General features: G+C 39.7%; 1 protein-coding gene across 4 annotated transcripts in view; it reads right to left on the bottom strand.

The window, feature by feature from the left end:
• The window catches only part of SYTL4 (synaptotagmin like 4), a 59,704-nt gene extending 34,038 nt beyond the window's left edge, over positions 1 to 25,666 (bottom strand). For all 4 annotated transcript variants that reach the window (XM_078065433.1, XM_078065434.1, XM_078065432.1 and 1 more), the window contains exon 1: positions 25,525 to 25,666. The gene's annotated coding sequence lies outside the window, so the exon portion shown is untranslated. The remainder of the gene's footprint in view (positions 1 to 25,524) is intronic.
• Between the last annotated feature and the right edge of the window lie 228 nt (positions 25,667 to 25,894).

Genomic DNA, 25,894 nt, shown 5'->3' with positions numbered 1-25,894 from the left:
AACAAATAACAGAAACAGAATCATAAATACTGAGAACAAACTGGTGGTTGGCAGAAGGGAGGAGGGTGGGAGAATGGGTAAATGGGTGAAGGGAGGTGGGAGGTACAGGCTTCCAGTTATGGAATGAATGAGTCACAAGGATGAAAGGTACAGCATAGGGAATACAGTCAATGGCAATTTAATAGTATCGTATGGTGACAGATGGTACCTACACTTGAGGTGAGCTCAACATAGCATAACATACAGAGTTATCAAATCATTACAGTGTAAACCTGAAATTAATATAACATTATGTGTCAACTATACTTCAATAAAAAAAATTAACAGGCATGCAAAAAAGCAGAAAAATACAGTCCATGATGAGGAGATAAATCAAAAACTAAGAACTGACAGAAAGGTTAGAATTAGCAAAAAAAAAAAAAAAAAAAGATCATTAAAACAGTCATTTTAGGGGCGCCTGGGTGGCTCAGTTGGTTAAGCGACTGCCTTCGGCTCAGGTCATGATCCTGGAGTCCCGGGATCGAGTCCCACATCGGGCTCCCTGCTCGGCGGGGAGTCTGCTTCTCCCTCTGACCCTCCTCCCTCTCATGCTCTCTGTCTCTCATTCTCTCTCTCGCAAATAAATAAAATCTTAAAAAAAAAAAAAAAAAAAAAACAGTCATTTTAACTGTATTCCAATTTTTAAAAGTTAAATAAAGACATGGAAGATATTTTTTTAAAATACCCAAATCACACCTAGAGGTAAAAATGACAATGTCTGAGATGAAAAGTACACAGGATGGGATTAACAGCAAATTGTACATTGTAGTAGAAAAGATTACTGAATTTGAAGACATTGCAATAGAAACTATCCAAATGAAACAGTAAGAAAAAAGACAAAAAAACAGAGCATTAATGAACTATAGAACAACTTTAAGCTGGTCAATGTACATGTAATTGGAGTCACCAAAGGAAATGAGGACACTGAAAAATTTTTTGAGGAAACAGTGGCCAAAATTTTTCTAAATTTGATGAACACTAGAAAGTCAGATTGAAGAAACTCAATAAACTTCATGCAAAAGGAATATAAAGAAAACTACACCATATGGCACACCACAGTCAAATTTTTTAAAACCAGAGATAATGAGAATATTCTTCAAAGCTGGAGGCAGGGAGTACATGTTATACACAGAGAAACAAAGATAATGATGAAAGGAAATTTATCATTGGAAACCATGAAACGAGAAGACAGTGGAACATCTCTAAAATACTGAAAGGAAAAAAAATCTGTCAACCTAGAATTCCAAACCCAGTGAAATAGCATCCAAAAACAGAGGTGAAATAAAGCCTTTTTTAAACATGCAAGAGTTGAAAGAATTAATTTCCAGTAGACCTGTATTATAAAAATTGTTGAAGTCTTTTGGGCAGAAGAAAAATAATCTATATAGAAATATGGGTCTAGGGGCACCTGGGTGGCTCAGTCGGTTAAGCATCTGACTCTTGATTTTGGCTCAGGTTGTGATCTTGGGGTTGTGAGATCAAGTTCAGTGTCAGGCTCATGCACTGGGTGTGCAGCCTGCTTGAGATTCTTGATCTCCCTCTTCCTCTGCCCCTACCCCCCTCTAAAAAAAAAAGAAATATAGGTCTACAAAAGGGAATGAAGGGCACATGCAATGGCAAACTATGTGGGTAAAAAATTTTTTTTCTTATAGAATGAACAGGCAAAGAAGATATGGTGTGTGTGCATACACACACACGCAGTGGACTATTACTCAGACATAAAAAATGAGATCTTGCCATTTTCAATAACATGGATGGATGTAGAAGATATTATGCTAGGTGAAATAAGTTAGAGAAAGACACACACCATATGATTTCATTTACATGTGGAATCTATAAACAAAACAAATGAGCAAACAAACAAAAAGCAGAAACAGACCCATCAATGCATAGAATAAACTGATGGTTTCTAGAGGGGAGAGATGTGGGGGTATGGGCAAAATAGGTGAAGAGCAATGGGAGATACAGACTTCCAATTATGGAATGAGTAAGTCACAGGAATAAAAGGTACAGTATAGGGAATACAGATGATGGTATTGTAATAGTATTATATTGTGACAGGTGGTAGCTATGATTATGAGCATAGCATAACATATAAACTTGTCAAATCACTATGTTGTACACCTGAAACTAATGTAACAGTGTGTGTCAACTATACTTCAATAAAAAAATAATTGAATGTTAAAAGTAAACAATATATATATAACAATATACATATACACAATATACACTATATATATACAATATACACAATATATATATATGTATATATACAATATACACAATATATATAACAATATATTGTGAGGTGCAAAACATATGTAGAACAAAGTTAGAAGACTTACACAACCTGATTTTAAGACTTACTATAAATCTACAATAATTGAGAGTGGTATTGGCATACAGATAGACAAACAGAGCAACAGAACAGAAGACTCCAGAAATAAACCTTATGTTTATAGTCACTTGATTTTTTTTTTTTTTAAGGTTTTACTTATTTGCGAGAGAGAGAATGAGAGACAGAGAGCATGAGAGGGAGGAGGGTCAGAGGGAGAAGCAGACTCCCTGCCGAGCAGGGAGCCCGATGCGGGACTCGATCCCGGGACTTCAGGATCATGACCTGAGCTGAAGGCAGTCGCTTAACCAACTGAGCCACCCAGGCGCCCTATAGTCACTTGATTTTTGATAAAGGTACAAGAGAGTTCAGTGGAGAAATGATAGTCATTTCAACAAATGATGCTGGAAAAACAGGATATCCGTAAGCAAATTTTTTTTTTAAATGTGAAGATTTCTTAGATAAGACACTTAAAAACATGATCCAGAACTTGATAACTTAGACTTCATTAAAATTAAAAACGTCTGCTCTTTGAAAGATGCTGATAAAAAAATAAAAAGACAAGCCATTTACTGGAAGAAAATATTTGCAAATAGTATATCTGATAAGGACTTGTATCCAGAATATGTAAAGAACCCTCAAAACTATAATTTAAAAAAACCACACAACCCAAATTTTTTAAGTGGACAAAATTTGAACAAATCCATCACCAAATAAAATATATGAATAGCAAATACACTCATGAAAGTATGCTCAACATCATTAATCATTAAGGAAAATGCAAACTAAAATTACAATGAGATACCACTACACAGTTATTAGAATGGCTAAAATAAAAAATGTACTGAATGTTGACCAGAATCTGAAACAACTAGAGCTCTCATACACTGTAGTGGGAATATAAAATGGTACAGCCACATTGGAAAAGATTTTAGTAATTTCTCAGAAAGTTAAACATATATCTCCCATATGACCCAGCCTTTCTACTTTTAGGTATTTACCCCAGAAAAGCAAACACATATGTCCATGCAAAGACTTGCATGTGAATGCAAATAACAGCATTATTCATAATAGCCAAAAACTAGAAACAACACAAATGTCCATGAAGAGGTGAATGCATTTTTTTTTAAAGTTGTATATCCACACAATGGAATACTACTCAACAATAGAAAGGAATGAGTTACTGCAATATGCAATTTGGATCAGTCTCAAAATAATTATGCTGACTGAAAAAAAATCAGACAAAAAAAGAACACATAATACATGATTTCATGTATATAAAACTCTAGAAAATAAAAATTAATTTATAGTGGCAGAAAACAGATCAGTAGTTGCTGGAGAAGGGTGTTATAGTACAGAGAAGAACAGGAAGGAAAGATTACAAAATGGCACAAGGAAATTTGAAGGTAATGAATGTTTACTATCTCAATTTTGGTGATGGTTTAATGGGTATATCAGATGTCAAAATTTATCAAATTTGATACTTTTTAAAATGTAGTTTATCATATGTAAATTATATGTCAATAAAGCTTGTTATTTAAAGTTTTAAAATTAAATATAACCATATCTTGTAATCAGAAGTTTTACCACCCCAGAATACCTATAAAATAGTAGGAGACTCTAAATGTATTCAAACAGTAAAATGTTGTTTTATGTCAGAGGGTTTTTTTTTTCTTCTAAGAGGTGTTTTATTATTTTTATTTATGTGCATCTTTTTTTTATTGAAGTATAATTAACATACAGTGGTATATTAGCTTCACGTGTACAATATGATTCAACAATTCTATACATTACTCAGTGCTCATCAAGATAAGTCTACTCTTAATCCCCTTTGTCTATTTCACTCTCCCCCCACCCACTTCCTCTCTGGGAACCACAGGTTTGTTCTTCGTATTTAAGAGTCTGGTTTTTTTGTCTTTTTTCTTTATTCATTATTCCACATGAGTGAACTTGTATGATATTTGTCTTTTTCTGACTTATTGCCTTTAGCATTATACCCTCTAGGTCCATCCATATCATTGCAAATGGCAACATCTCATTCTTTTTTATGGCTGAGTAATATTCCATTATCTATCTATCTGTACACATATACACACACACACACACACATCTCCATTTATCTATCAATGGACACTTGAGTTGCTTCCATGTCTTGGCTATTGTACATAATGCTGCAATAAACATAGGGGTGCATGTATCTTTTTCACAATTAGTGTTTTCATCTTCTTTGGGTAAATAACCAGTAGTAGAATTACTGGATGATACAGTAATTTTATTTTTAACTTCCTGAGGAACCTCCATACTGTTTTCCACAGAGGCTGCACCAATTTGCATTCCCACCAACAGCGCACAAGAGTTCCTTTTTTTCCACATCCCCGCCAACACTTGTTATTTTTTGATTTTTTGGTTTTTTGTGTTTTTTTCAAAAATTTTATTTTTTTATTTGAGAGAGCGAGAGAGAGAGCGAGAGAGAGAGCACAAGTGGGGGGGGCAGAAGGAGAGGGAGAAGCAGGCTCCCAGGGAGCCTTATGCGGGGCTCAATCCCAGGACACCAAGATCACAACCTGAGCCAAAGGCAGATGCTTAACCAACTGAGCCACCCAGGCACCGCTGTCTTTTTTATTTTAGCCATTCTGACAGGTATAAGGTGATATCTCATTGTGGTTTTGATTTGCATTTCCATGATGATTAGTGATACTGAGCATCTTTTCACGTGTCTGTTGACTACTTATATGTCTTCTTTGGAAAAATATCTATTCAGTTCCCCTGCCCATTTTTAATCAGATTATTTGGGAGGATTTTTTTGGTGTTGAGTTATGTAAGTTCTCTATATATTTTGGATATTAACCCTTTATCAGATATATCATTTGCAAATATCTTCTCCCATTCACTAGGCTGCCTTTTTGATGGTTTCCTTCATTGTGCAAAATTATTTTTTATAAAGAATAAATAATACACAGTAAATTTGAAATTGTTTCCATTACTATTTAATTTTGTTGCCTAAAACATGTGTTTTATCCTCCATGAAAAATTTCAGTGAGTTCTGAACTTGTTAAAAATATGAAAAGACAGTAGTAGAATTACTGGATGATATAGGGATTCTATTTTTAATTTTTTAAAAGATTTTATTTATTTATTTGAGAGACAGAGAGAGAGAGAGCACAAGGAGGGGGAGGAGCAGAAGGAGAGGGAGAAGCAGGCTCCCCGCTGAGCAGGGAGCCCGATGCAGGTTTGATCCCAGGACCCCGAGATCATCAACTGAGCTGAAGGCAGACACAACTGACTGAGCCACCCAGGCACCCCTATTTCAAATTTTTTAGGAAATTCCATAGTGTTTCCCACAGTGGCTGCACTGAAAAACGTATAAAATTGGTGAATCATTCATTATATTGTACACCTGAAACTAATATAACAATGTATGTTAATTATACTTGAATTAAAAAATGTGAAAAGACAGCATGCATGCTCAGAGCTGAGAAGATGAAACAGCAACAAAATGTTTGCATAACTGTTTCCCAGAACTATGAGTATCATTATTTAGTAAATGCATTCAACAATGGGCTTCTTTTATTTTTAGATTTATATGTTCTGTGAGGTATCTTTTTTCAGCTCTGACATTCACTTGAAACAAGTATAAAAATAAATAGAACTTAGAATCAGACCTTCAGATAGCTGTATCAGAAACCAATATTTTGTTTAAATGAAGCACATTTAATGTCAGTGTTCTCATCAAAATGAGAGCAAAGGAAAAAAATGAGAGCAAAGGTTATTACACCATTAATAAATACTAAAATTAATTTTAAGGTGTTCATTTCATCTTGTACCTTTATTTCTATATTTATAGAAATGAATGTCTTATATAATATTAGTATAGTTAATATGCCATTTATAAGTAAATATACATATATTAGGGGTGATCAAAATTTTTAGTGGTAAGGGAGAATGATCAAAAAAGTTGGGAAATGTTTTGCTTAAAGGAGGATGAAGGGAAACCATTCTTACGAACTGCCATATGTTACTGTGATTCTGCTTGCATATATTTATGATGTATGTTAATTAGGAAAGAATAAATCATTCTGATGATTGTAATGCAGTTGCCCTGATGCAAGGAGGGCAGCATAATGAATAAGGATTTGTGCTGCCATAAAGTACATTCCAAAGTGAACTCTATTAACTAATTGTAACCAAGGCAATTACAGTATCTGAAGCGGACCAATCTTAAGCACTGTCAGAATGAATACTTATTATATGTGTGGGTTTCCAAAAAGTGAGTCAGGCATGGCCCTTAAAAGCTGGCAAAATCCAACCCCCTTTGGGAAAAAAAAAATACTATCTGAAAATCTAAAGGTAAAAGAGTGGATTTTAGAGCACAGAAAAGTGAGACCAAAACAGATTGTGATGTGGTAAGTCTGCACACTTCATTAAAAAAAAGAAAAGATTCCAGAAATGCAGATTTCCCTAAATCTCCTTGTTTGGATCTAGCCACCTATGCACAAAGGCACCAACTGATAACATTTTTTTGTTGGTAACAGCTGAGTGAACATGCAACACTGCTTACAGTCAATAAAATGTTTACATTGGGATACTGTGTTGGTCATTTTATCACCTGTCCCTTTCAATTTTAGGGTGACGTCCCTCCAAGAAAATAACTCTAAATATTTTATTAAAATGTACCTGTTTTAGATATCTAATAAGGCCATTCAAACAAACTTAAGGTAGATTCAAACTGCCAAGCTGTGAAATCCAGTTTCTCAATCTTTCCAAGTTTTCTTTGGATACAGACCCCTACTCCCATCCCCCCAAGCCCCTTCTGGCTCCTGGATTAAATAATGTAAATGTATCTGGCCCAAAGATTCTTCTGTGAGACCTCCTTCTACTGTCCTGGTAGTTACCTTTGAACATCCGTGTGGTTTTAGGCCTTCAAAATCCCGCTTCATTCCCTGACCTGAAGCTCTGTATTCTGCATTGTTTACAGAATACTCCCTAGTTAGGAGGGCCAACTACATGCTAAGTGCTATGCTAACCGGCTAAGGATAAAATCATGCATAGCCCCTGCCCAAAAGCAGTTCACAGCCTATTGAAAGAGATACTTAAATAGATAATCATAAAAGAACATGGTGAGGGCACCTGGGTGGCTCAGGTGGTTAAGCGACTGCCTTCAGCTCAGGTCATGATCCTGGAGTCCCGGGATCGAGTCCCGCATCAGGCTCCCTGCTCAGCAGGAAGTCTGCTTCTCCCTCTGACCCTCCCCCCCTCATGTGCTCTCTCTCTCTCATTCTCTCTCTCAAATAAATAAAATCTAAACAAACAAACAAAAAAGAACATGGTGATCCAAGAAATATATTCACAAGGTATAATGAGAATACCAATTTGGGACACCTACTCCAGCTTGGGGAAAGGGAACTAGAAAGAGATACCAGCCATAGCACGTGAAATGGTTGTAAATAATGTGTACCAGTTGGTTAACCAAGTAGAGCCCACGGCATTTACAAAAGCATGGAGGCATAAAGCAAGATGGTATGAGCAAGCAATTCAGCAATACTGGACAGTAAATTGTAAGGGAAGATGCGGAAGAGACGGGGTGGGAATCATATCATGCAAGGGGAAGAGTTTGATATACTATGCTCAGAAACATGGATAATTAGCCTTTGACAACGGGAACCATTGAAGAGTTTCAGTTAAGGCAAAGACTTGCTAGAACACTCTGACAGTTATGCAGAAAACAGATTTGAGAAGGCTGTGATAAAAGTCCAGGGGGCAGATGATGAGAGCCCAAAGTAGAAGGCAGTGGTAGTGGAGATGGGAAGGGGCATACTGAAGACATAACACTCAGGTAGAACCTGCAGAACCTGTTACAGAACATGTTCTGTAAACAGAACAGCCTCTTCTACTAGGACTTGGGGTTCTGATGTGCTCGATTTCTAACTAAGAGCAGTATTGCTTAGAATAGTGCCTATAAACACTGGATCTGGGGCCAGGCTGCCTGGCTTTCAATCAGAGCTTCACTACTTTTTTAGCTGCGTGACTTTGATTGTTAATTTGACCTCCCTGAGTCTCAGTTTCCCCTTTTGCAAAAGCAGTGATTAACAATAGGAGCTCCTGCCTAAGGCCGTGAGGATTCCAGTGTACATCATGAGTAAAAGGCATAGCATAGTGCCCAGTCTAGAATAAGCAGCCAATCTAGCAGCTGTTTAATTTTAATTATTATTAACCATATGCTTTGAAAAACATATGAGCATATGGCTATTTTGACATCTTACTGTGATATTTGAGAAATCTAATCAGTAGTCTTTTCCAGATGGAAAGTCACCATACCTCTCTGCATGGAGGTAGGCTGACAGGCATAAATATTAAGTAAATGTTAGTAATTTGATATGATCAGTTGAAAAGCTGTTTGTTTATACACTGTTCCAGATGGGATTTAAAATGACTTAAAAAGATACATAAAACATAACAAAATAGCATAATTTTTAAAATAGGACCAAAAGAAGAAAAGCAAGAGCCGTGATAAAGTAGAGGAGTCAGAATCAAGGCTCCAAACCCAAAGGGCAACTGAGGCTTCCCAATGGTCAACTGGAGTCTACACCCCCACAATCTCAGGCAATATGCCCGGGCTTGCCTGCACTGGGGTCCATTCTCAAAAATGTTATGGTAGCCAAGTTGTTAGTTATTTTCCCCTAACAATGAGAAATTTATAACTAGCTCTCGAGTTCACAAGATTCTGATTTGGGGTTTGCACTAAGATTCTTTTGCCCCTTATGATCCTTCTCAAAACAGGTTCTATAAAAGTGGAATTTGTATACACTGAGGCATTAGCAGTTTCAGATAGCTTAAAGATATCCATCAACTGATGAAGATGAAGAAAGAGGAGGAGGAGAAGAAAGCAGCTTATACTTTATAATGCTTAACTATGTACCAAGCACTTTTCTAAGCACTTCATATAGATGGAGTCATTTAGTCCTCATGATCATATTGTGAGGCAGATACTACATCATCATGTTTTATAAAATGAGGAAAGGGAGGCACACATCCAGCAAATAACTTGCCCAAGGTCATACATCCTATAAGTGACAATCTGGTCTTTGAACCCAGGCACCCTGGTTCCAGAGTCTGACCTCTTAACCGCTATGCTATACAGCCTCTTCTTTTTCTGATAATATTGCTTGTACATGGTAATATTTGGAAAAGGGACATCTTACCCTCAGTAACTGGAGTTTTTTAAAAGTCCTCAGCTAGTAACAGATGAACGTTTGAGAGGCCCTCAGTCTGGCTTACTTTCGCAGTCCCCTGAGCTCCCCTCATCCAGGATATCCCTTCTAAAGGACAGTAGGAGCATATGGGGGAAGTAACTAAAATATAATCTCTTTTGTTAGTTCTTAGAATCACAGTTGGGGATAATTTCCTCCAGACTGAAACCACATGCTTACTTTTCAATGCCACCAAATTCTGTTCATAAATGGTTTGAAGAAATTCCCACTTAAAATAATGCATACTTCTCTAAAGTAAGCCCCAAAGGGAAGCTGGGTGTCTTATATATATTTCTCCTGCAGAGTAGTTTTTTGGATACATGGAAATGTGGTCTTATTTTCATGATTTCACACTTTTTTCTTGCTCCTCAGCAACTCCAGACATCTTAAACCTACCACCAATCCTGGAAGGCAGATCTCCATAAACACGGTACATAGAAGTAAGTATATATAAAAGATCATAAAAACGAGACCATGTGTCCAAATACCACCCTTGGCAACAGGAGAAATACATATATATGTCAAATCCCATTTGGCTTTCCAGCTTGCAAGACCTATACTTAAAGCTACCTCTCACATAAGCCAGGCTCACAAGAGCCCCATGAGATTGATGTGAGGGGGGCGGGAAATGGCCAGTTCATCCTCTTCTTTGCCAAAGTCCTTTTCCTTAACAGCCCAAAGGCTTAAAAAGATTAAAAATCCCCCACTAAAAAAAATATAATGTTTTAAAATCCAGGTCATTTATATGCATAAAATATTTTTTTACATCTGGTAAGAGCTGACACACTGTCATTTTTCAGTAAGTCCCATGACTGTGCACAACACCATTATCTTTCTTTAGTCAACAAGCTTTTATAAACCATCACCCTTGCAGGGAAGACCCTCTTCCACCAGGGTCGCAGAACCTGGGGATTGCTAAACTGAACTCTAGCTGATCATCTAATTCTTTCTTGCAGGCCATGTCACCTAAAAATCACCCATACAGTCCCCTTAGATGAGAAATCCTGATGGTTCATGACTAATCCAGCCCATGTTCACACATAACTGTGATTTCATGCATTTGGTTTCTTTTTTAATTTTAGGGATGCTGTGATCTAGCTACGGTCACAGAAACCCTAAACATAATCAAATAACCTGTGGTTGAACTTAAATTTAACTGTGTATGTAGCAGATAATTTTAAGAATTAAGGCCTATAAGACATAAAATAAATGCTAATTTCTTTCAAATAAAATGTTAACATATCCATAAGTATATATATATACAAAAGAGAAGGTACAAATTGGAGAATATAAAATAAAGGTAAAAATATGAACGTACTACAAGCCTCTTTCCCTCCTAAACTGCTTAACTATAATTACTTAACACATTACATCAAATCCCTAGAACAAGATTGGTACATGCAATATCAACATCTAGTCTACAGCTAGAAGCGATGTAGATATTTGAAAAATCCTAAAGGATAAAAAAATTAAAATTGCTAAAACGTTCAAATTATGCGTGTATATATTTGTTTTAGCTTCAATTCTGACATAGCATATGAAAGTACCTTAAAAAGTTTTAAGGGGGGGTATAAATTTTCATAATTCAGTTAAGATAACTTACAATAAAGCAAGGCACTCAAAATGTCCAGCTGAACTTTCCTCACCCTGTATATGTAAATATTTGACTTGATCATTATTAGTTCTAAATCTAACTACACAATCAGCATATCAATGAGGATGCCCTTTTATAAAAATGAACAATCTCCCCCACTAGATAGCAAGCTGTATGAGAGAAGGGACTTTGTTTTGTTCGTCTCTCTACCTTCAGTGCCCAGAGCCTCGTCTGGCACATAGTATGCATACAATACATATTTGTTGATTAAATGAGCTGGCATCGAAAATATCAAATATATTCAGATACACCTAAGAGCTTATCATCCAGGACTTCACTTTTGATATTATTAATTCAAATACCCTTTCTGCTTCTGCTCTCTCAGCTCCTACCTGTCTTCACTTCCTTTCCTAGGCAGTTTGAATTCTATTGTTTCAACTTCACTCTGTCAATATCCTCAATAACCCATTTTCATTGCAAATATCTGATAAAAACATAACCCTACAAGAGCCCAACTGTTGTGCTTTATGCCTGCCCTGGGGCTACTGAGATCTACTGTAAAAAAATCACAGTCTGGTAGGTTATTATCAATATGAATTCTTGGTCACCAAGCTCACCTCAACACTGCCTGACACTCCAACTATGCTTTCCTGTTCACCACAATAACTATTTTAAACCTTCCCCAAGAACTGCAAATCTCCAACCCAAACCTTGCCCCACTTCAACCCCTGCTCTAAAGGATGACCTTTCCTCCTACATCACAGAAAAATATAAATGCCCTTAGACAAGTTCCTGCCACCAAATCTATAAATCTATTTTCATCTAGATTCACTTTTTGTTCTTCCCACCTAGTAATGTACTTCCTCTTATTTAAGGGTAATCCCTCCACTTCATTCTGGATCCTCTTCTATTTGACATAAAAACTTCGCACTGTAAGGACTGTGCTCCATCAATTATCCCTTCCTTCCCATCAGCTTTTAAACATGTCTAAGTCTCTCCCAAATTAAAAAAAAAATATATATATATACACACACACACACACATATCCCTCCGGATGCCTGGGTGGCTCAGCCGGTTAGGCGTCTGCCTTCAGCTCAGGTCATGATCCCAGGGCCCCGGGAACGAGTCCTGCATCAGGCTCTCTGCTCAGCGGGGAGTCTTCTTTCTCCCTCTCCCTCCCGCTCTCCCTGCTTGTGCTCTCTCTGACAAATAAATAAATAAAATCTTAAAAAAAAGAAACATCCCTAGATCTCAACCTTTCCCCTACTACCACTCTCACTGCTCTTGAGAGCCAAATTTCTCTAAGGAGTTCTCCATATTCACTGCCTCCACCTCCTCATATCCCCAATCATTTCTCAACCTACCAAAGTCTAGCATTCCATCCCACTCACCCCGTGAAATTGCTCTAAGGTCACCAGGAACCTCCTAAATCCAGTGGACAGTAGCCAGTCTTGTATCTTCCTAGACCTCTCTGGATCTTTAGCACCACTTACACTTTTCAGTGGAGCCATTCCATTTTGAAAAACTTATCCTACTGATATTCAAGTACATACACAAATATATATCATAAGGGTGCTTGGTATTTGAATAAGCAAAATCGTTATACAACACTATAAACATATATCAATAAGAAACTGATTATGTTAGTTATGGTACATACATATAATGGAATACTATGCCACTGGTTTTGTTTCTTTTTTTTTTTTTTCATTTTACATAGTTAACATATAGTGCAATATTGGTTTCTGGTGTAGAATGCAGTGATTCATCACTTACATACAACACCCAGTGCTCATCACAAGTGCCCTCCTTAACACTCATCACCCATCTAGCTCATCCCCCACCCAATTCCCCCCATCAGCCCTCAGTTTGTTCTCTATCTTAAGAGTCTCTTAAAATCTTTTTTTAAAGCCCCAATAATTCATTTTTGCTTTTGTTTCCCTTGCCTCCAGAGACGTGTCTAGTTAGAAGTTGCTAATGGCTGAGGTCAAAGAGGTTGCTGCACATGTTCTCCTCTAGGATTTTGATGGTTTCCTATCTCACATTTAGGTCTTTCATCCACTTTGAATTTATTTTTGTGTATGGTGTAAGGAAGTGGTCCAGTTTCATTCTTCTGCACTTTGCTGTCCAGTTTTCCCAACACCATTTGTTGAAGAGACTGTCTTTTTTCCATTGGATATTCTTTCCTGCCTTGTCAAAGATTAGTTGACCATATAGTTGTGGGTCCATTTCTGGGCTGTCTATTCTGTTCCATTGATCTATGTGTCCGTTTTTGTGCCAGTATCATACTGTCTTGATGACTACAGCTTTGTAATATAGGTAGAAATCTGGAATTGTGATGCCTCCAGTTTTGTTTTTCTTATTGAGAATTGCTTTAGCTATTCAGGGTCTTTTGTGGTTCCATGCAAATTTTAGGATTGTTTGTTCTAGCTCCGTGAAAAATGCTGTTGGTATTTTGATAGGGATTGCATTAAATGTGTACATTGCTTTGGGAAGTGTAGACATTTTAACAATGTTTGCTCTTCCAATCCATGAGCATGGAATGCTCTTCCATTTCTTTGTGTCTTCTTCAATTTCTTTCATAAGTGTTCTACAGTTTTCAGAGCACAGATCTTTCACCTTTTTAGTTAGGTTTATTCCTAGATATCTTATGGTTTTTGGTGCCATTGCAAATGAGATCGATTCCTTGATTTCTTTTTCTGCTGCTTCATTATTGGTGTATAGAAATGCAACAGATTTCTGCTCATTGATTTTATATACTGCAACTTTGCTGAACTCATGTATTATTTCTAGCAAATTTTTATGGAGTCTTCCAGGGTTTCTACATAGAGTATCATGTTGTCTGCAAAGAGTGAAAGTTTGATTTCTTCCTTGCCAATTTGGATGCCTTTTATTTCTTTTTGTTTTCTGATTGCTGAGGCTAAGATTTCCAGTACCACATTAAATAGTAATGGTGAGAGTGGACATCCTTGTCTTCTTCCTAACAGTAGGGGAAAGGCTCTCAAGTTTTTCCCCATTGAGAATATTAGCTGTGGGTCTTTTGTATATGGCCTTTATGATGTTGAGGTATGTTCCATTTAGCCCTACTTTGTTGAGGGTTTTATCAAGAAAGGATGCTGTATTTTGTCAAATGCTTTCTCTGCATCTATTGACAGGATCATATGGTTCTCATCCTTTCTTTTATTAATGTGGTGTATCACGTTGATTGATTTGCAAATATCGAGCCACCCCTGCAGCCCAGGAATAAATCCCATCTGATCATGGTAAATAATTCTTTTAATGTACTGTTGAATTCAATTTGCTAGTATTTTATTGAGAATTTTTTTGCATCCATGTTCATCAGGGATACTGGCCTGTAATTCTCCTTTTTAGTGGGGTCTTTGTCTAGTTTTGGAATCAAGGTAATGCTGGCTTCATAGAATGAATTTGGAAGTTTTCCTTCCATTTCCATTTTTTGGAACAGTTTGAGAAAAGTAGGCATTAACTCTCCTTTAAATGGCTGGTATAATTCCCCTAGGAATCCATCTGGCCCAGGACTTTCGTGTGTTGGGAGGTTTTTTATTACTGATTCAATTTCTTTGCTGGTTATGGGTCTCTTCAAATTTTTTATTTCTTCCTGTTTCAGCTTTGGTAGTTTGCTGGTTTCTAGGAATTTGTCCATTTCTTCCAGGTTGCCCAGTTTGTTGGCATATAATTTTTCATCGTTTTCTCTTATAATTGTGTTTCTCTGGTGTTGGTTGTGATCTCCCCCTTTCATTCATGGTTTTATTTATTTGGATCCGTTCTCTTTTCTTTTTGATAAGTCTGGTAGTGGTTTATCAATTTTATTAATTATTTTGAAGAACCAGCTCTTAGTTTGTTAATCCATTCTACTAGGGTTTTTTGTTTGTTTCTATATCATTTATTTCTGCTCTAATCTTTATTATTTCCATTCTTCTGCCGGCTTTAGGCTTTATTTGCTGTTCCTTTTCTAGCTCCTTTAGGTTTAAGGTTAGGTTGTGTATTTGAGACTTTTCCTGTTTCTTGCAGTAGGCCTGTATTGGTATGTACTTCCCTCTTAGGACTGCCTTTGCTGTATTCCAAAGTTTGGACGATCGTGTTTTCATTCATTTGCTTCCATGTATTTTTTAATTTCTTCTTTAACATCCTGGTTAACTGATTCATTCTTTAGTAGGATGTTCTTTAAATTCCATGTATTTGGGGTCTTCCCAAAGTTTTTCTTGTTGTTGACTTCAAGTTTCATAGTGCTGTGGTCTGAAAATATGCATGCTATGATCTCGATCTTTTTGTATGTGTTGAGGGCTGATTTGTGACCCAGTATGTGATCTATTCTGGAGAATTTTCCACGTACACTTGAAAAGAATGTGTATTCTGCTGCTTTAGGATGAAATGTTCTGAATGTATCTGTTAAGTCCATTTGGCCCAGTGTGTCATTCAAAGCCATTGCTTCCTTGTTGATTTTCTGCATAGATGATCTATCCATTGCTGTAAGTGGGGTGTTAAAGTCCCCTACTATTATTATATTATTATCAATGAGTTTCTTTGTTATTAGGTGATTTATATATTTGGGTGCTCCCAAGTTGGGGGCATAAATATTTACAATTGTTAGATCTTCTTGATGGATAATCCCCTTAATTATGATATAATGCCCTTCTTCAACTCTTTTTACAGGCTTTGTTCTAAAATCTAGTTTGTCTGACATAAGTATGGCTACTTTGGCTTTCTTTTGACATCCATTAGAATAACAGATGGTTCTCCATCCCCTCACTTTCAATCTGCAGGTGTCTTTAGGTCTAAAATGAGTCTTGGAGGCAGCATATAGATGGATCTTATTTTTTTGTCCATTTTGATACCCTATGTCTTTTGATTGGAGCATTTTGTCCATTTCCATTCAGAGTGATTATTGAAAGACATAAATTTAGTGCCTTGTGTTACCCGTAAATTTGGCGTTTCTGGTGATGTTCTCTGGTCCTTTCTAGTCTTTGCTGCTTTGTTTTTTTTTTTTTTTTTCCTCCCCTCAAAGAGTTCCCCTTAAAATTTCTTGCAGGGCTGGTTTAGTGGTCATGAACTTCTTTAGTTTTTGTTTGTCTGGGAAACTCTTTATCTCTCCTTCTATTCTGAATGACAGCCTTGCTGGGTAAGAATTCTTGGCTGCCTATTTTTCCCATTCAGCACATCAAACATTTTCTGCACTCCTTTTTGGCCTGCCAAGTTTATGCGGACGATCTGTCTTCCCTTGTAGGTTAAGGACTATTTTTCCCTTCCTGCTTTTAGGATTCCTTCCTTGTCTGTGTATTTTGTGAATTTGACTATGATATGCCTTGGCAATGGCTGGCTTTTGTTGAATTTAATGGGGGTTCTCTGTGCTTCTTGGATTTTGAGGTCTGTGTCCTTCCCCAGATTAGGGAAGTTTTCAGCTATAATTTTTTTGAATAAACCGTCTGCCCCCTTTTCTCTCTCTTCATCTTCTGGGACTCCTATGATATGAATGTTATTATGTTTTAATAAGTTGCTGAGTTCCCTAAGTCTACTTTCATGATCCATTACTTTTCTTTCCCTCTTCTTTTTTTTATAAAGATTTTATTTATTTATTTGAGAGAGAGATAACAAGAGAGAGCATGAGCAGAGGGGAGAAGGAGAAGCAGACTCCCCACTGAGCAGGGAGCCCAACATGGGGCTCGATCCCATGACCCTGAGATCATGACCTGAGTTTAAGGCAGATGCTTAACCGACTGAGCCACCCAGGCACCCCTTTTTCCTTCTTCTTTTCAGATTCGTTGTTTCCCATAATTTTATCTTCTCTATCACTGATGCACTCCTCTGATTGGTCCGCCCTCATTTTTAGGGCCTCCACTTGGGATAACATCTTGGGTATAGCATTGTTAATTTTGGCCTGACTAGATTTTAGTTCTTTTATTTCTGCAGCAAGGGATTCTCTAGTGTCTTCTATGCTTTATTCAAGCCCAGCTAGTATCCTTATAATCATTGTTTTAAATTCTAGTTCAGGCATCTTACTTATATCTGTATTGATTAAATCCCTGGCTGTGAGTTCTACTTCCCATTCTTTCTTTCGGGGTGAATTTCTCTGTCTCATCATTTTCTCCAGAAAAGAAAAGAAGGAAAAAAACAAAACAAAACAAAAAACAAGGAATAGGAAAACAAACAAACAAAAAAACCTATATCCTGGGTGCATTTTGGCCTGCTTGTTAATAAGAATCTCGATCCCAAAATAAATAAATTAATTAATAATAATAAAATGAAAGTAAACAAAAAATAAAATATACATATGAAGTATATATAAATAAAAATTTTTAAAAATTAATAAAAATTTTAAAAAGGAAAAAATTATAAAATAAATGAAAATAATAATAAAGAATAAAAGGAAAACGGAAACTAGATCCTGTTTTCCCTTAGAGCTTAAGCTTTGCAGCAGTCTATGATCAGTAGATTTGTTGCAAGCAAGTTGTTCATGCTGGTCTTCTGGGGGAAGGACTTGTTGTACTGATTCTCAGGTGGAATTGCACCAGTGGAAATGCACCTCCAGGATGCAGGGGGGTAGGACTTGGTGTAAGCACCTCCAGCCTCCACTAGGTGGCACTGTTTTGCTCCCTGAAGGCTTTCAGCGCTGACTGATGGGATGAATACGGTGGTGCCCAGCTCTCTACCCCTGGAGCTGAAAGTTCTTGTCCCCCATCTTCAATGAGCCCTCACAGAAGAGCAATCAATCACTCTTGTGTCCCTGATTTCTGTCAGAACCCTGCGTTCACCCTGCCTGTGTCTGAGCTTTTTTATCTCAGGCCTGCGACTGAGTTTCAAAACTCAGAGTTTTAGGGACTCCCATGGGGTGGACACACACTGTTCCTCTGGGGGAGTGTCTCACCATGCTTTTGCCATTTGCCAGCCTATTACAGGAAAGCAGTTACAGGACTTCACAGCAGTTCACAGTTTATTGCAAAACAGAACAGAAAGCCAGCACCATGGCTCAGCCAGTGTCCCTGCTCCTAAGTCTGGGAACAGTGCAGCACTCAAGCACCACCCAGTCTTCTTGCAACCCAGGGGATGCTCAGACCACAGTGTCCCACCTGGGATTCCACCCCACTTTGCCACCTGAGCACCTGTAAGCCAGGCACATCCCCCACTGTAGCAGACGTCTAAAAGTTCAGATTTTGCGCTCTGCTGCTTATAACACTTTGCAGTAGCCTCCGTAAGCAAGCTCCCTCTCCGTCACTGTATCCGCAGCTTTATCTCCCCCAATTCAATTCTCCGCATCTCCTACCTTCCAAAAGGTGGTCGCTTTTCTACTGGTAGACTTGCAGTTTTTGTTCTCGCAGACCTCCAATTTATTTCTTGGGTGTTCAGAATGATTTGATAATTATCTAGCTGTGTTTGAGGGATGAGACAGGCTTAGGGTCCCCCTAATCCTCTTGTCATCTTAACTCCTCCTTCCACACATACATTTGAAAACACCAATGTTACTGCTAAAAAGAGATAGTTCTATTTTTACTGACATTGAAGGCTTGCCACAAATATTAAGTAAAAATCCACTGCAAAACATACATTATGATTCCATTTGTATTTTTAACATATAAGTACAGACATGATGGATGGATGGATGGATGGATGGATGGGAGGAAGGAAATATTTTATACAGGCATGGAAATGTCTGGAAAGAGATACAAATTTAATATTGTTACCTCTGGGGAATGGAATGTGGAAGGAGAACAGAAGACTTATGTATTATTTTTGTTGGGTCAAGTAATAAAAATGTAGTCAGATCCCTAGTCACACCAAAGTTTCTAAAGTAGGTAAGAAAGAAATTCAGAGGAAATCAAAAGGGAATGGCCAGAGACTGGGTAAAATACATTTTAGAGTTTCCACAGCGAAGGGAGGAGAGAGAGAGAAGGGTGATTAATGGGTTCAAATATGGAAAAGAGATCTACTAAAAACAAGGAGAATTAAGTATGTTAACAGAAAATGAGCATGAACAGATAATTCTTGAAGGAAGAAGATCAATCAGATGGCCAGAAGATGTAAAAAAGAAAAACTTTCACTCTTACTGGTAATGAAAATGTTTTCATGCATGCCTATCAATTCAGCAAAATTTTTAAAAGACAGTATTCAATTTTAAAAAGGGAAGATGTAAGAGGTACTCTCATACTTTGTTGGCAAATGTAAATTGGTAAAACCTGTTAGAGAAAGCAATGCAACAATGTGATTTCTAAAAAATTAAACTTCATTGAACTTACCACAATTGTGATGAAATCACTACTTATGTGATACATTAACACATACCTCTCCTGCTGAAGTAAGTTCCATGAAGAAAAGGCCATGGTCTTCTTCTCCACTATATCTCCCAAGTACTTCACCTAGAAACTGGCACATTCTAGGCCCTCAGTAAATCAACCCACGCCTTCTGGTAAGTTGCAAACCATAGTTTAAGGACACTGATACTAAAGCTATTCTGATGCCTGAATTAATAGAGCTACAAACAACAAACAGTACAAGATGCCATGAAAATTTTCCATCTCTTAAGAATTACTCAAGTTCAAAGTAGAATTAGTCACACATATGGGTTCCACAGGGTTCCACCATTTCAGCTATTCCACCAGCACTGTCCAATCTCCTGCCCTCTTATATTTCTGTCACAGCTACCCAGAAAAATCCCCAAACCAGATCATGGACACTCTGTTTCTACACCTGGACTGATGAGTGCTGCTGGAGAGAATGGATACAGGATTCTGTGACTTGGGGTGGAGACAAATTCAAGTTATCCAAGCCTTTCTTGGCTCACTATGATGTGGCCATTTGGATGACAGGCCTCTAAAAAGCTCTTCTTTTCATCCCTCTCAAATGCTATCCCAATCCCTCAGCCCTTGCATGAGATGGGACCTTCCTCACAATCTTGTCCTTCCACAGTTCCTTCCTTCTCCACAGCTTCATCAATCCTGCCCCTTTCCCTCCTGTCTCAATAGAAAAGCAAACTCCCTTTCTCTAAGGCCAGTCTTTTCACCTTTTTCACTCTGGAGCCCCCACCCTTCTGCTTCCTCAGCAACTATGTATCATCAAGCTCTATGCCATCTCCATATAAATGGGCTCATCTCCTATATTTAAAACTAAAAAAAATTAACAAGATGGTCTTGTTCCTTGTGCACAACTGTCTATAAGAAACACCCTTTCCTTTCCATTGTAGCCAAGCCTCTTCAAAGTGTATATATCATATGCCTTATCAGGCCTTCTTCATGCTCACTCCCCAACCCTCTACAATCCCCCTTCTCTCCTGCTGCACTGATGCTGTCATTGACCTCCTAATTGCCAAATCTAATGAACATGTTTTTCAAAATGTTTTATAGCGTGTTTTATCTGATTATAAGAGGGGTACACAGCATGAACAAAGTTATGACATATGACAAGAACAAAAAAACTTGCACTGTGTAACAGGCAATGAATAAATATCCCTCATAAACACAGTGTTCTTACAAACAAATTAAATATATAACCCAAAAGAAAAATGTGCAAAGGATCTTAAAGAGCAAGTCTCAGGAAAAATGCAAATAGCTAACACACATGAAAAATTACTCAGCCGTACTAGTAATAAGAGAAATGCCAGTTAAATCAGTTAGATACTATTTTTCACCTATCAGACTGGCAAAAATTAGAAAGACTGTCCACCCTCAGCAAGGGCATGCAGAAAAGCACTCTCTGTGGTGAGAGCGTAAACCTTCCTGGATGTCACTCTGACAAAGCCTGATCACATTTTTTAATGTAAGTATCCTCTGACCCAACGATTCTACTAGAAAGCTATCCTACAGAAATATTTGTGTGGGTATATCCATATCTACATCCATTGTGGGCACTCTGTAAAGATGTTTATTGCAGCCTTGTGTTGCTTGGACTAGGGTAACAGGCAGAGGAGATGGAGGTATGTGGCAGAATATATGACACAGTTGGAAGATCAGGTCAATAAGACTTGCTGATGAATTGAATGTGGAGAGGCGAGAGAAGGGGAGGAATCAAGGGAGACCCCAGGTTCTCGGCTTGAGCAACTCAATGGATGATGGTGCCATTTTACTGAGATAGGGAAGGCTGAGGGAAAGGGCCAGAGACCTGAGAAGAATCAGGAGTCCTGTTTTGGCCACGTCACATTTGATATCTATTGGACATACATCCAAGTAGAGCTGTCAAATAGGCCATTGGATATATGAGGCTACAGCTTAGAAGAAAGGCTTGGGTCAGACACATAAATGGGGGAGTGGTGAGTGTATAGATAGATGGTATTTAAAGCCATGGGGCTGGAGGAGTGCTTCTAGGAAAATTTGGGATGGAAAAAAGTGCATGGACTGAGCCCTAGGTCACTCCAATGTTCAGAGGTTGAGGAGATAAATTTAGTAGAAGAGGAGGCTGAGCAGAAGTTTTTCAATACAAACTTGAGTTTTAAAGAAGTTAACATACATCAAATGGCAGGAAATCCCATACTTACCACCATATCAAGGGCCCAACTCCTTCCAAGCTTGTCTTTTAAGGAATTCTAGGGGTTTTTTTTCCTTTCTTTTTAAGATTCTATTCATTTATTTGAGAGGCAGAGAGCGAGAGAGAGCACGAGTGGGGCGAGGGGCAGAGGGAGAAGCAGACTCCCTGCTGAGCAGGGAGCCCCATACAGCTTGATCCTGGGACTCCGGGATCATGACCTGCGCAGAAGGCAGACAGTTAACCGACTGAGCCACCCAGGCACGCCCCCCCTTTTTTCTTTCTGAATATTTCAAACCACATTTAAACACAATCATATTTTTTTTTCTTTTTTATTCCATAGTGGTTTCTTCACACCACATAACTCTCCTCCTAGTATAAAACTAAACCAGTCAAGTACTACATACAATAGCACTCAACAGTGGCTTTTCCATAAAGCTTATAATCCAATAACCTCCTGCCCAAAAAGCTAAGGAAAATGTGAGGCCAGAAGCCAAATCTGTGCCACCTTAGATTCTTTTGGGCTCTTCATTTCCCTGTTACACAGCAACTTTCTCCAGCTTCTTACTGAGCCTGCCAAATGCCTGACAGGCCTGAAGAGCCTGACAATCCACATCCTCTCCTCTTAGTGCAAATCCCCCTTCCTACCAACAAGAAGCACGGCCTCTTTCCATTTTCACTTTAGAAGTTTCCATTCAGAGACCCATGCCTTAAAAAAAAAAGAGAGAGAGAGAGAGAGAGAGAGGAAGTACTTCCAACTAGGTCAAAGCTGGCATCAGAAATGCAATGCAGTCTCAAAGCAAAACTCAGCAGAAGGAAAGCTGTGTGGGAATTGAGCCTGGGGTAGGGTGACAGACTAGGGATACTTCCTTTCAGGTCCAGGAGAACACAAAAGAGTGCCAGTTCCTAGAGCGGTGATGTCATTCATTGATTCATTTCACAAAATAGCCACCTATGATGTGCCAGGCTCTGTTGTGGGTGCTGGGGTCTACTACTGGTAAATAAAACAGAAATCCCTGCCCACATGTAACTTACATTACGGAGGGGCGGAAGAGGGACAGACAATAAGAAAGAAAAATGAAAAAAAAAATACACAATATGTTACATTAGAGTAATAAGGTAGGGAAGGGGCATATAGAATGTTCAGGGATGGGGTTGCGAGTTTAAATAGTGTGGTTAAAAAATAATAAAATAAAATAAAATAAATAATAAATAAATAGTATGGTTAGGGAGGGCCTCGCTGAAGTGACATTTAAGTACTAACTCCTAGCCTTTGGATTTCAAGGGCCTCAGGAAGCCGTTTTGTGGCCTTCATTTCTACTACCACCAGCCCTCAGGCCCTTAAAGGCCTGGTATCTCCAGCCTAGCACAAATATTTGTTAATCTCGCTCATACCTAAGAGAAAGGGAGCTCCAAGATCCAGACCTTGCCCTTAAAAGAGGTTACAGCCTTCCAGGTGGAAAAACAACTAAGAGAGATGTTAAGGGCTTTCCTGGGGTGTAAACAAAGTGCTTTAGGACAGGATAACTGGTAAATGTGGCTTGGGGTAAGGAATTGTGTGTTCACTAAGGTTGTCCCAAAGAAGAGGCCCTGAAAGCTCAGTCTTGAGAGGTGAATAGGAGTCAATGGCAGGAGAGTGGGTTTGGGAGTCCAGTTCGCTTTTCAGGAAAAATAAACAGTTGTAGCAAAGGACCAGAGATGGGATCGGTGAGGATATTTTCTCTTCCGCACTGTCGCTGCCAAAGGTACTCCATCCACCCCACGATAAAACAAGCACACACTCACCCTCGGGCTCTCTGGGCTGGCTGTTGGGAAATCCTTATCACTTACCACACCCTCATCTCTTCCTTAGCCAGCAGGGAAGGAAGAAGTTGAGTCAGACGCACATCCCTAGAAGCCAGGGTTACCCTCTCTTAACTTTGGGACAATTACTACCAAGCTGAGAGCCCCAGAGGCTTCATTCAGCTGGGTACACTCAGGGTGGTGTGCTTATCGTAATAATGTGGCAATTGGCCCCCTGTGATGTGTTGAAGAGGGTAAGCTATCAGTGAGGTAAGGGGTCCCAAGTCTCTGCAGCACATCTGAAATGGAGTCAAAGACCAAAACTCATGTTTCAGCTTGGAAGGGAAAATTTTAATCACTTAGTCCTCCCCTGTGAGCTATTTATTTAGTGTTCCTAAAATCTAAGACAGCAGAAGTGGTGGGACAGGGGATAGGAACACAAGCTCTGCCCAGTTCAGCCGCTCATCAGTTGGGCGATTTGGGGCAAGGCGCTTAAGCTCTGAGTTTCCTTTCCATCAAAATATGGTTATAACTGTAGTGCCTACCACGAAGAGTTATCATGAGGGTTATATGAGATAACTATGTAAAGAACTTATCATAGTACATGGCTCAATAGATCTTAACAACCATTATTAGTAGCATTAACAGGGAGAGCTCAGAGAGCATCAACCAGAATGCCACATACACGCACTGACCAATTATCCCAGGATAGGCCTCCAAGCTCCATTTCACTGCTCTGACCTAAAGTGAGGCACCTAAAATTGTGTTACCAGAAATGTTATCCCCTGCCAGAAGTCTCACAAGCCAAGCTGATGGTCTTTTTCTACTTGGATTTCCAGCAGGTGTTAAAAAAAAACAAACTACAACTACAACAAAAAACTTCATCCGGGGGCCTCAACTTTGTTGCATTAAACATCGTCCTCTCCACAGCCCAGTGGAGTAAACACATGAGGTTATTAACACCTTAATATCAATGGGTTTATGAGGAGTGGGGGTGGGGAGCTGAAAGAACAGAAAAGAAGCCAGCTAAAAATAGAAGGTCCAGGATGCAGTGAAGATTAATTTCTGTCACAAACGCACAAGGTCTAGGGTTAACCCTGCCAAAAGCAATATTCCGGAATGCTAGATCCTCTGGTCCTGAAGAAGCAGGGTATTCGTTCACCAGAATTATAACCAAACGTTTCCACCGCCACAAAAACAAAACAAAACAAAACAAAACAAACAAAACAAACACCCAACCATCTCATTCAACTTTGGGGGGCTGGAGGAACATGTTTTCTGGCCCTTTACAAACCATCACTGGGGATAAGAGCATTCTGTGCCCCTTCTGAGGGCTCTGGGGACCCTCTTCCAGGAGCAAACCGCCGACGCCTGCTTGAAGGGTGGCAAGATAAAGCAGTTCAACACCAGAGCACACAGCTGGGTCCCCAGCCCCAAGCGCAGGGGGAGCCCACTGAGGCAGGACTCGCAGCCAGCCGGCCTCCAGCCTTTACCTTTGGCGGACCTACGGAGGCCAGAGAAGCTGACGCCGCGAGGTCCGAGGTCCGGAAGCAGTGCGAGACTGAGACCCGGCGCGACGGCCAAGCGCAGAGAGAGGAGCCACCGAAAAGGTGACTCGACGTCTCTGAGAGTGCAGTTCCCGCTCGGAGCTCGGCCCCACCCGCCCCCAGGGCCAGCTCGGGAGGGGCTCCAGCTGGGGCTGGCGGGAAAAGCTGAGCCACTCTGCGTTGAGGCGAGACCCCGAGGAGGCAGAGCCCAGAGGGGTACAGCCCCCGTTAGCGACCAGTGGGCCAGGGAAGGGGCCAGAAGAGGCCCGAGGACACGCAAACTGGCGGGGAGGGACCGCCCCAAGCAGACAGGAGTCAAAGTGTGGGGGGTGCGGTCCAGGGAGGCCGACAAGGGAGAGGGGACAGGCGGTCAGCTAGGGAGAAGGAAAGACTGGGAGAGCGGATAGGCGGGTAGAGAAGGACGCGGGTCCCTGAGATAGGGGTGGGGGGTGCTGAGGGGCCCAGGGGGGAGCCCGGGACCGAGGGCGAAGGGGCGGCCGCTGGCCGCGGACATACCTGTCACCTGCAACAGGTGCCGCGAGAGAGTGAGGCGTTCCAGTGCGGGATTCAAGGGAGGGTCTCCGGCTCCGAGAAGGCGGCAATCCTGCTCAGGCGGCCGGCCCTACTCACCCTCCCGGGAGGCGGAAAAAGCTGCAACTTTCCCTGGAGCGGGGAGGAGCTGGACTCTTAAAGGGGCCGCACAGCTCTCCGGGCCCCTTCGTAGGGAACCGCGCCACCCGAATGGGTGCTCTGAGAGCCAAAGACTTAAGTCACTGGAGGGATGCCTCCCCAGGTTAGGAAAGGGAGCTTAAGGGCTGAGGATAGGGGTCTAAGACTGGACGTGGCCCCCTTTTCACTTCCATCTGTGGTCACTCAGATGATAAAT

The sequence above is a fragment of the Halichoerus grypus genome, chromosome X (genome assembly GCF_964656455.1).
Source record: "Halichoerus grypus chromosome X, mHalGry1.hap1.1, whole genome shotgun sequence".
Classification (NCBI taxonomy): Eukaryota; Metazoa; Chordata; class Mammalia; order Carnivora; family Phocidae; genus Halichoerus; species Halichoerus grypus.
Note: the sequence above shows the minus strand (reverse complement) of the source record. Positions and strands in the feature narration are given on the sequence as shown.